Source organism: Notolepis coatsorum (genome assembly GCF_963971535.1).
Source record: "Notolepis coatsorum genome assembly, chromosome: 12".
Taxonomy (NCBI): Eukaryota; Metazoa; Chordata; class Actinopteri; order Aulopiformes; family Paralepididae; genus Notolepis; species Notolepis coatsorum.
Genome location: NC_140176.1, coordinates 88,987,778 through 88,998,452, shown reverse-complemented (window position 1 = coordinate 88,998,452; position 10,675 = coordinate 88,987,778).

The window sequence follows — 10,675 nt, the reverse complement described above, 5'->3', positions numbered from 1 at the left end:
TTCTTTGATTGGTTTATACGATTGGGCCTGTTCTTTGATTGGTCTATACGATTGGGCCTGTTCTTTGATTGGTCTATACGATTGGGCCTGTTCTTTGATTGGTTTATACGATTGGGCCTGTTCTTTGATTGGTCTATACGATTGGGCCTGTTCTTTGATTGGTCTATACGATTGGGCCTGTTCTTTGATTGGTTTATACGATTGGGCTTGTTCTTTGATTGGTCTATACGATTGGGCCTGTTCTTTGATTGGTCTATACGATTGGGCCTGTTCTTTGATTGGTTTATACGATTGGGCCTGTTCTTTGATTGGTCTATACGATTGGGCCTGTTCTTTGATTGGTCTATACGATTGGGCCTGTTCTTTGATTGGTCTATACGATTGGGCCTGTTCTTTGATTGGTCTATACGATTGGGCCTGTTCTTTGATTGGTTTATACGATTGAGCCTGCTCTTAACCCTCGTGTGGTGTTGCTGTTTTTGTGCACAGGTCTGGAACTGGACCCACAACATTACTGGGTTTTTTAAACAATGAAGCCATAACAATTCATGTAAACATTTCTTAACAAATGTTAAGTTTATCTCAATTACAAGCAATCTAGAGACAGCATAATATGGTTAATGTTGTTTCCCATTTACCTCTGCTAGATCACATTTATCAATACAAGTGCTTTTTGTTTTTTTGTGATAAAATGTTTTGACTGTGAAAAAACAAAAAGAAAAATCTATTATCAAGACATGAATGGAATAAATAATTTTTATCTTGAAAAATATAAATGAAACAAGGTGGAAAAATATAAATGAAACGAGGTGGAGGCAGACAGTGAAGGAACACAGTGAACCTTTGTGTTTCATTTTTACCATATTTATTTGTTTTCACCTACAATCTACTCAATTTTTAACACCATGTATGTAATATAAATGTGTAGGGGGGGGGGGGGGGGGCACAATGTGCACTCAATGAAAATGTGTTATTTTTTTATATGTACTTCACAGAAAATGAGCCACGCGACCAATGAGTCTCCAAAAAAACAAGAGGACTCGAAGGGAGGGAGAGAGAGAGAGAGAGAGAGAGAGAGACTAGATTTGTAACTGTTGGTTCATTGGTTTGTTTGGATCTCTCGTTAGTGGCATAAACCCTCCTCTTCCTTCAGGGTTTTTAACCCATCAGGGTGTAATTTACAAGGTCACCCAGAGACGATGTTCCTCTACCAATACCCACTGTTCACTTCAAAGATAGACTTAAGAAGTCTATCAATTGAGGGGAAACTGTCATTTTCATACAAAAACGTCAGGAAACAAACAAACACGAGTAAACAAACCAACATAAAAAGGATGAGTATAATCACAGAGAACTATTACACAGGCATTAAAGCGTTCCGTCTTGGGACGGATATCCGTTAAAATATCCAAAGGTTATAAAAGTGCTGATGTTTAAAGGAACACGCCAACTTTTTGGGAAATTAGCTTATTTGCGATCTACCCTGGAGTTAGACCAGCGGATACCTTTTCTTCTCTGTGCATGCATTAGGCTTAGGAAACAGCCGCACCGTTAGCCTAGCTTAAAACAACAGGGCTTTTGAGGTGATGAAATCACTGTGCCCAGCCAGCAGTGATTCGGCAAAAAATTGTTCAGAGTGTATAGCTGCTTAGAAAACGAAAATGTCTAATTATTTTAAAAAAAAAATTATAAGAGTACTCCACGTGGTCAATACACAGGTCAACATGTTTACAGTTACGTTTTTGAGTTTTATTTGGAGTGTATTTCGTGACTGTTGGGAACTAGGCTACACTGGCACACCTACTTCCAGTGAATGACGCTAAGCTAGGCTAACGGTGCAGCTGTATCTGGTTGTATCTGCTTGTCTAACTCCAGGGTAGATGGCAAATAAGCGAATTTCCCAAAAAGTTGGTGTGTTCCTTTAAGATATTCTATGAGTTCCATGCAGTCGGAGCTTGAAGCATGAGCTCATTGGATCGGAAGCCCAGTCTAACACTTATCATTACGTTAAGTTAAAGATTCAGTACAATGAAAATTGTGTTTTTCCAATCTCGTTTTAACAGAACGTACTGTATGTTGTTGATGTGTATAAAATCACCCCCCAAATCTTAGAATTGTTGTGAAAATTGCGGCTAAGTGGCGCAGTGGGTAAGGCGCTCGCCACTAACGCAGGAAATGCTGCTGCGTTGCTACAGGCTTGGCTGGTCGTTCATACTAACACAATTGGCAGTGTTAGGGGTGGGAAAGTCGGTGAGTGGGGATTGGACGTTGTGGACAGCGACTCCTACAGGTCGGTTGGTGCGCCTGTACAGCAGAATCAGGAAGTATCGGGGGCAGTGTGAGCCTCCCACGCGTTACTCCTCGCCACTGAGAGATCGCGCTGTTCAGGTGAAAAGATGCGACGGCTGCCTCCTCGTGTACCGGAGGGGACACGTGATGCAAGGCTTGGTCCTCACTGCAGCCGACCAGTGGGAGGCATAGTCTAGCAACGTTCGAGACAGGGGAGGGGAGAATTGGCGAGGTGAAATTGGGATGGGAGAAAATAGAAAAATAAGGAGAAAAAGTGGATAAAAAAAATAATTGTTGTGAAAAATTATGACAAAATTGAGCCATTTCAGGTAATATCCAATCTGCTTCCTTGGAGATATTGTATAATGCACTGGGGTTACGCCGACTGTCACATCTAGTGGCGTGAGGACAACCTTTCTGTTCTCAGCAATCAATCGTCTCCAGTTGTAATGCCAGTGCTTTGGTCCAGGGTCAGGAGTGTACCTAGCATGCATGTCATGGGTAGAAACACACACACGGGTTCGAACCCAGGACCTTCCTGCCTTGAGGTAACACTTCTAACTACTGCGCCACCATGTTGCCTATATATTATGTAATATAAAAACATTATATTATAAGGCGGAAATCCGAATATATGGAACCGTTTCCGAGGTACATCTCACTATCAGCGACCTCACGCCGCTCTGTTGAAATGGAAAAAATTTATTCAACATGTAAGATTATGGTTTATGGGGGTCTGATGGGTAGCGTAGAGATCTAAGCACCCGTCTACCACCGCAGAGACTCTAGGTTCGAATTCAGCGGTACCTCCGGCTTGGTCAGTCGTTCCTACTAACACAATCATCAGTGTTGGTGGGTGGGGTGTGTGTTCTGGTCGTTGCAAACAGTGACTCCTACTGGCCGGTCGGGGCGCCTGTTCAGCGGGGAGGGCATCTGGGGGAAATAGCGTGAACCTCTGCACGCGTTATGTTCCCCCAGTGAAACTCCTCGCTGTCAGGTGAAAAGAAGCGGCTGACGACTCCACATGTATCAGAGGAGGTATGTGGTAGTCTACACCCTCCCCAGACCAACAGTAGGGCAGGATGTGGTAGTCTACACCCTCCCCAGACCAACAGTAGGGCAGCGTGTGGTAGTCTACACCCTCCCCAGACCAACAGTAGGGCAGCATGTGGTAGTCTACACCGTCCCCAGACCAACAGTAGGGCAGCATGTGGTAGTCTACACCCTCCCCAGACCAACAGTAGGGCAGCATGTGGTAGTCTACACCCTCCCCAGACCGACAGTAGGGCAGCGCACGCAATGACCAGGAAGGGAATTGGCATAACGTCTAAATTGGGGGATCGGAGAAAAAGATGGAAAGGAATGTAAGATTCGGTTGCAATAGTTGTGAGACCCCTCGGTGAGACCTGATGTACCAGGGAGACGTGTTCTTGACATCCTCACAATCCTCTTCTTTTTTTTTTTAAACTTTGGCCATTTCCCTGGCTCTTTTATACGTTTATCGCATTTATACTTGGTCAAGCTCGACCGACAGAAGCAGGCTGAAAGGGTTCAGATGGGGGGGAAGACACTCTGGGAAAGGCACGGCTGCCGTCCGGGATTCCAACGCGCTCAGCCCCAGATCCGTGACGAGCACGGTTGTCCACGGCGCTGAAATAGCACTCGCGGTACGTGGTGAGCTACTGGAGCTCCCCCCTCACAATCCTCTTCATGTGCACCACGTCTCTTACGTACCGACACTAAATGGTGGAATATCTGGTGTGTAGGTTGCCGTCGTGATGTTCTGTGTCCCCGCCGGAATGAACGACAATTGTTTCAAATGAGACGTGTGTGATTCGCGTTATTCTCATTCTGTTCTGTGTTCTGTATGTCTCTGAAGGTTTCTTTGATTCCTTGGTTGAGCTCTCGACATGGGGCTGTTTTTCTACAGTAGAAGACGGTCAACATGAATATGGGGAAATGCGCTAATCCTAACCAAGTCAGACGAGAAGATGTTGGGCCCTTTAGCTCAGCTGGTTAGTGTGGCCGCCTGTGGATCCTATGGTCCCAGGTTCAAATCCACTCCATATTAGCACAAATTAATGGAAGTGGGTACGGATCAGCTAGCCTAGCTTAAAACTCTAGGATAAGTGTTTTTTTGCTAACAGCTAAGCTAGCTGATCTGTATCTGCTTCCATTCATTTGTGCTAAGCTAGGCTAGCTTGCAGCTGGATAGCTTTCTACTTGCTCATAATGTTGGCGGTTTCCTTTAAATCTGGGCTGTTTTATACCCAAAACTATAGTAGTATTGTTAAAAAACGATTACTAATGTCAGTTTACACAAGGCGGTTAAGATTACTAATGTCAGTTTTCACAAGGTAGGAGAAACATTACTAATATCAATTTACACAAGGTAGGTGAAACATTACTAATATCAATTTACATAAGGCAGTTGAAATATTACTAATGTCAGTTTACACAAAGCAGTTACTTGAAACATTACTAATGTCAGTTTACACAAGGCAGTTGAAACGACTAATGTAATGTTATTTTACACAAAGCAGTTGAAACATTTCTAATGTTATTTTACACAAAGCAGTTGAAACATTTCTAATGTTATTTTACACAAAGCAGTTGAAACATTACTAATGTTATTTTACACAAGGCAGTTGAAACATTACTAATGTTATTTTACACAAGGCAGTTGAAACTACTAACGTTATTTTACACAAGGCAGTTGAAACATTACTAATGTCAGTTTTACACAAGGTAGTGAAACATTACTAATGTCAGTTTACACAAGGCAGTTGAAACATTACTAATGTCAGTTTACACAAGGCAGTTGAAACATTACTAAAGTAATGTCAGTTTACACAAGGCAGTTGAAACATTACTAATGTCGGTTTACACAAGGTAGTTGAAACGTTCCACACTTCAAAGAATGATGAATGAATGAATGAATGAAAACTTTATTTAACAGATTGCAGAATGGGTACAATACAGTACGGCTCAATACATACAATTGTTAAGGGGATGCAGACCTGAGAAAGACGTTTGTCTTGTTTCCATCAGGGTCCCCCATTTTCAATTCATATAGACATTTATGACATACACAACATACATGACATTTATGGCATAGGGACATATAGGTATTTAGTACTGATACATTTGTGACATAGGCGGTATTCAAATATACAGTACTGTTACCCCTAGATCCTGACAGAGTATATACATATGATGGGGAGGGGACTGTACATTAGGAGGGGGTGGGTGGGTGGTAGGGAAATATACATACGGCGGGGAGGGAAAATATACATGCGGTGGGGAGGAGACTGTCTATTAGGAGGTGGTGGGGGTTTTGGGCATTTACGGTGGCCAGTTTCGAATTGCAGCCTCCCGTAGGTGCTCTTTAAGGGCGGTTTTGAATGTGGGCAGGGATTCACATTCCTTTACAGCTTTGATGAGCTCCGTAAATGTTTTGACCGTGATATGGTCAGAGGCGGCTCCTCACCTTGGGTGTATAATGACAGACTAGAGACTGGAGGTCAGATTGATTGTCACTGTCACTGTACCAGACAATAACCACACATCGGCATGGCTGGATTCGGCCACTGGGGGGCGCTGTGGCTAAGAGAGCCACCGCAACCCAGCGTGTAGAAGATAGATGGGCAGCGAGAGCACCATATCACCAGGGTTATCAAGTGTAGATAGATGGGCAGTGCCAGCGAGAGCACCATATCACCAGGGTTATCAAGTGTAGATAGATGGGCAGTGCCAGCGAGAGCACCATATCACCAGGGTTATCAAGTGTAGATAGATGGGCAGTGCCAGCGAGAGCACCATATCACCAGGGTTATCAAGTGTAGATAGATGGGCAGTGCCAGCGAGAGCACCATATCACCAGGGTTATCAAGTGTAGATAGATGGGCAGTGCCAGCGAGAGCACCATATCACCAGGGTTATCAAGTATAGATAGATGGGCAGTGCCAGCGAGAGCACCATATCACCAGGGTTATCAAGTGTAGATAGATGGGCAGTGCCAGCGAGAGCACCATATCACCAGGGTTATCAAGTGTAGATAGATGGGCAGTGCCAGCGAGAGCAGCATATCACCAGGGTTATCAAGTGTAGATAGATGGGCAGTGCCAGCGAGAGCACCATATCACCAGGGTTATCAAGTGTAGATAGATGGGCAGTGCCAGCGAGAGCACCATATCACCAGGGTTATCAAGTGTAGATAGATGGGCAGTGCCAGCGAGAGCAGCATATCACCAGGGTTATCAAGTGTAGATAGATAGGCAGCGAGAGCAGCATATCACCAGGGTTATCAAGTGTAGATAGATAGACAGCGAGAGCAGCATATACTGTATCACCAGCAGGGCCGGACTGGGGAAATAATTCATACCGGGAGATATAGGGCGAAATATAGCCCCAATCAGGCCACTTTTTAAGCGGGGGGGTCTGGGGGTCCCCCACCCGGATTTTTTTTGTTACAAAGACTTAATTTCCTGCATTCTGGTGAATTTTTTGTGCATGTGAATCACAAACTAATGAGCCAACAATTGCTTAGTACAATGTACTGTTATGAACCTCAAATAAAACTGTTGTGGCACTAGCAATGCTACTCTCTCCACCTTCAAAAATAAAAAAGCAAGAGCACAACATATTTTTTTATTTACTATTATAATACAGTTAACCACTCTCTCCACCTATTCAAACAAGGCAAGAGCACAATACCTTATTCACTTTACTGATGCACTACCCATCAACAGTTAAAATAGCCCTTTACACAAACATTAAATAACAGACCTTTCATTACAATACTATAATAACAGTAGCCACTGCCAGAATAGTGACACATGTATCACGTGTGGTGAGCACACGCATGCATGCACAACGAAGACAGACGATTGCGTTGTCTCAATCATTTTAACTATAAATGAGCTCAAAGTATGAGCTCACTGACTGAAATTTCCAACAAAAAGCATCAATTGTCAAATAATATTGATCACATTAACTAGACTAGATGTTTTGGAGGAAATTAGAAAGTGAACAACAACTGAACTCTTGTGTCTGATCAGATTCTTATTTTTTTGATAACTTTGCAGTGATTATATTTGTAGCCAATGTGGCAAAGGTGTGTAATATTTGAATTATCTTGGAATTATTTTGACTCTCTTTTTCATAAATTGTTTATTCAACTTCAGCCCCAATCATAACCACCACATATTGTTTTTTGTAATGTCAGATTTAACAACTCCTTTTGGGAGTGTGCCATCTGCCATTCCATCCGCCGCCTCCGCTGTCAATCAGTTGTATCGCCTGTATCCACCAATCACAAGCGGCAGTGTGTGTGTCTGCGTGAGGGAGAGAGAGTCAGATAGTTCTCCTACTCTGTCGCAGACAGTGAAATCCTGGTTGTTCCCCACCCACCTGGTTATCTAAAAACTATCGCGCCGCCGCCACAACTAGAAACAATGGCCTGACAAAAAAAAAAAAAAAAAAAGGTATAATAAAAAAAACATATAATATTTATTTTTTTTATATATTTTTTTTTTTATCTGTGCAGGCCAGGCCACCGGGAAAACTCCCGGTGCTCCCGATGGCCAGTCCGGGCCTGATCACCAGGGTTATCACGCGATAACGTGGGCAAATACTGCGGCATGGTCATGCTGGACCTACAAAAGGCCTTCGACACTGTCAATCACACCATTCTGATTGACAAGCTAAAAGCAATTGGTTTTGATAGTCTATCAGTGAGCTGGATACAATCCTACCTGGAGGGGAGAGAACAGATGGTGGAGGTAAACAGTACCCTGTCCCCCCCCCCCCCCTCCCAGTGAGCTGTGGTGTTCCACAAGGAAGCATACTAGGACCGCTACTGTTCCTAATTTATGCAAATGACATGTCGTCAGCTTGTGACTGCAACTTGTTCCTGTTTGCGGACAACTCAGCCCTGCTGGTCTCTGACAAGAACAAGTTACAGGTTGAAAAAACCCTCAGCTCGGAACTAGGCAAAATCTGCATATGGCTCGCTGATAACAAACTATCATTACACATGGGCAAAACAGAGTCCAATCTCTTCGGTTCAAATAACAAACTCAACAAGACCGACGGCTTCTCAGTTACAGTGGGTGACAATATTGTCACAAGGAAAGAAGATATTACCTACCTGGGTTCCATCCTAGAGGCTAATCTTTCCTGTGACAAAATGGCATCCAATGTAATAAAAAAAGTCAACCAACGAACTCGATTCTTGTACCGGATCTCCTCTGGTAAACAAGAATACCCTGAAGACTCTGGCAGGAGCACTCATTCAAGGGTACTACGACTATGCTTGCACCTCATGGTACCAAAGCACCTCAGAGGCGCTAAAAAAAAAAAAAAAAAAAAAAAAACTCAAAACAAACTGGTCAGACTACTGCTTGACACCCCCCCCCCCACCCAACCCCACCCCACCTACCTAACCTCCAATGTACAGTCCCCCCCACCCACCCACCCAACCCCACCCCACCTACCCAACCTCCTCCAATGTACAGTTTCTACGTCAAATATACTCTCTTTTCTGGACTCTTTTTGTATCACAAACAGTACTGTATTTGCAAATCTGGTATGTCATAAATGTATAGATGTAGCAGTACTGTCTATCTGTATGTCATGTGTGTCATATATGTTATGATGAATTGAAAATGGGGGACCCTGGTGTAAACAAGACTAAAGTCTTTCTCTGGTCTGCATCCCCTTAACAATTGTATGTATTGAGCTGTACTGTATTGTACCCATTCTGCAATCTGTTAATACAATTTTCAATCGATCAATCAATCAAACGTATTACCAAATATAACCACCAGGTGGGAGTGCAGACCACATTACCATCTTCACTCTTTTTGAGTGAAGCCATGACTACATTTTATTTGGACTGGTTTTGTGGTATTTAGTGAAATGGTCTCTGTCTGACCTCGTTCCTTCACATTCGCCACCACACGTACACAAGACCAGACCAGGGCGCGTGTAGCTTTATGCCAAGCAAGCAGTGCAAAAATTTACCGTAGTGGCGTGCAGTAATGCGCCTTTCATTTTCCGCCGCCCAGCGCCCAGGTCGTGCGGAAATAGGCTGTCTATTGCCATTCTCTTTGACAAACTCTAACCTTAACCAGCTCCTTAACAACGCCTAAACTTAACCGTTCTAACCTTAACCAACTCCGAAACAATGCCTAACCTTAACCTTAACCTTAACCATGCCTAACCTTAACCATAGAAATTATATTGCCATTCTCTTTGACAAACTCTAACCTTAACCAGCTCCTTAACAGCGCCTAAACTTAACCGTTCTAACCTTAACCAACTCCGAAACAATGCCTAACCTTAACCTTAACCTTAACCATGCCTAACCTTAACCGGCGAAAGAATACACGTTAAAAAAAAAATCACGTTAAAAAATATTTTCGATGGGATTCGAACTCGCCAGCAAACGAGCCATAGGATCCACAGCCATGTGGCCTTGCCAATTGAGCTATTGCTAGATACTGAATAAGGGGCGGTGACTTATATATATTGAGCTCCGCTCGTGTCGAACCAAGGCGGGATCTCATGCGCATGCGCGGGCACCTCGCGCGAGCACGCCGGCGCACGCACGCACCTGAGCGAGCACGCCGCCGCCGGTGCACGCACGGTAGCATTTGTCTGAAAAGAAGGGCGCTTTACCGCACTGGCGTGCGGTGACGAATGCGGAAGCATTTTTGCACTGCTTGCTTGGCATTAAGGAAAACGCGACCAGCGCACGTCTACCACGTACAGACGGGTGACCAATTAAAAAGGATTTAGAGATTCAGATTAAGATTCCTTTATTGTCACTTATTTCAGTACTTTACAGCAAGAACAGTGAAATTCTATTTATTGTGGTGGTCCTCGATAGCAGCTTCTATCTTAATAATAAGATAGATTCTTAATAATAAAATAAGATAAAAATACAATACATTTAGCATAGAATAAAATAAGATGACTAAAATAAAGATGATTATATACAGTTATAAAAGTGTATCAGGATGTAGATATTATAAATAACAAAGATGGCTATGTACAGTTCCAAAAAAAAGGGGAGGGGGGGGGTCAATGGGCTCTGTTTATGAGTCTGATGGCTTGGGGGGGAAAGCTGTTCTTCAGCCGGTTGGTTCTGGCTGTGTGGCTGAATAAATGATTGGAGAAACATAACAACCGTGCTTCCATACAGGTGGAACCACCCTGTGCTGCTCTGTGGCAGATGGAGACACGCTGAGCCTCTGGACTCTGGATCCAAGCGTTTTTTTGGGGCACGGACGGCAAGAGCTTCAGTCACACAAAGAACATTTCTATCCTGATTGGAGTCTCTCTCTCTCTTCCACTGTTCTCTCTTCCACTGGTCTCTCTC